This window comes from Otolemur garnettii, unplaced genomic scaffold, assembly GCF_000181295.1.
Source record: "Otolemur garnettii isolate 467f Iridium unplaced genomic scaffold, OtoGar3 scaffold00094, whole genome shotgun sequence".
Lineage (NCBI taxonomy): Eukaryota > Metazoa > Chordata > Mammalia > Primates > Galagidae > Otolemur > Otolemur garnettii.
Window position 1 is genome coordinate 7,070,312 of NW_003852489.1, and position 1,003 is coordinate 7,071,314.

The following is a 1,003-nucleotide window of genomic DNA, read 5'->3' on the forward strand; positions in this document are numbered from 1 at the left end:
TAAATTTACATCCCAGGCAGGAAATGCAAGTAGAATACACATTGAATTATAAATCAGGCTTTCATGTTATATTGACTGGTTTTCTGTCACTGGAAGGGGAACTTGATTCTTCCCTCCATAGAGGAGCTGCCTGGGTACTTGTTTTAATAAGAAAGAACCCTCATAAAAATTTTACCTTCAGAATTTTTCTCTACACATTTCTTGAGTGTTTTTTTTTTTTTTCAAAATTTCTTTCCTTCTCTCCCACACACAACTTTAAGGAAAGTCAGAGTGACGTAGATTGAACTAAAAGAGGAAAGCTTGAAAGCAAACTACTTTAGCATTTGCTAAATCCATTGTATTTGTTCAGTCTTCTGTGTCAATCTCTTTTCAACCCCAGTGATTCATGTTGTCTTTTCTCACCTCTTGTGCTGTTCCCTTGACAATGGTGTGCAGATTGCCATTCAGTATTTCTCCTCATAAACCAGCTTTAATTAAAATAGTATTGTTTTCTGGCTTATATCTTCCTTAACATAACACCAGACTACTATATGCAAAAAGGGAAGCTTTGTAAATATCATCCTTTTAAAGACTGTTCAAAAATACCAAACTTTTGAAAATCAAAATCTCTTATGTCAGTAATGGCTCAACTATGTAAGGTACTTGCTGAATCACTTCTCTAGGCCCTAATCCAAGGTCTTTATTCTAACATCGCAGCATATTTAGGAAACTATAGTAATGGTTTGTATTTAATTTCATTCTTTGTTCTTTGTAGAAGCAGGATTTTCAATTCTTTCTAGTGTATTTATGGTCTTTTCTGTAATTAGGTGGGAACAAAAAGGAATAATAAGAAAGAAGCAATTAATTAATTAGCAGTTTTTAGTTCAGTTGGCTTTTCCTTTCTTTTCTTTTCTTTTTTTTTTTTTGAGACAGAACCTCAAGCTGTCACCCTGGGTAGAATGCTGTGGCATCACAGCTCACAGCAACCTCCAACTCCTGGGTTCAAGCAAGTCTCCTGCCTTAG

At 35.0% G+C, this 1,003-nt stretch overlaps 1 protein-coding gene across 2 annotated transcripts in view; it reads left to right on the forward strand.

The window, feature by feature from the left end:
- Positions 1-1,003, forward strand: part of TADA2A (transcriptional adaptor 2A) — a 70,097-nt gene that overhangs the window by 40,017 nt on the left and 29,077 nt on the right. The window lies entirely within an intron of this gene.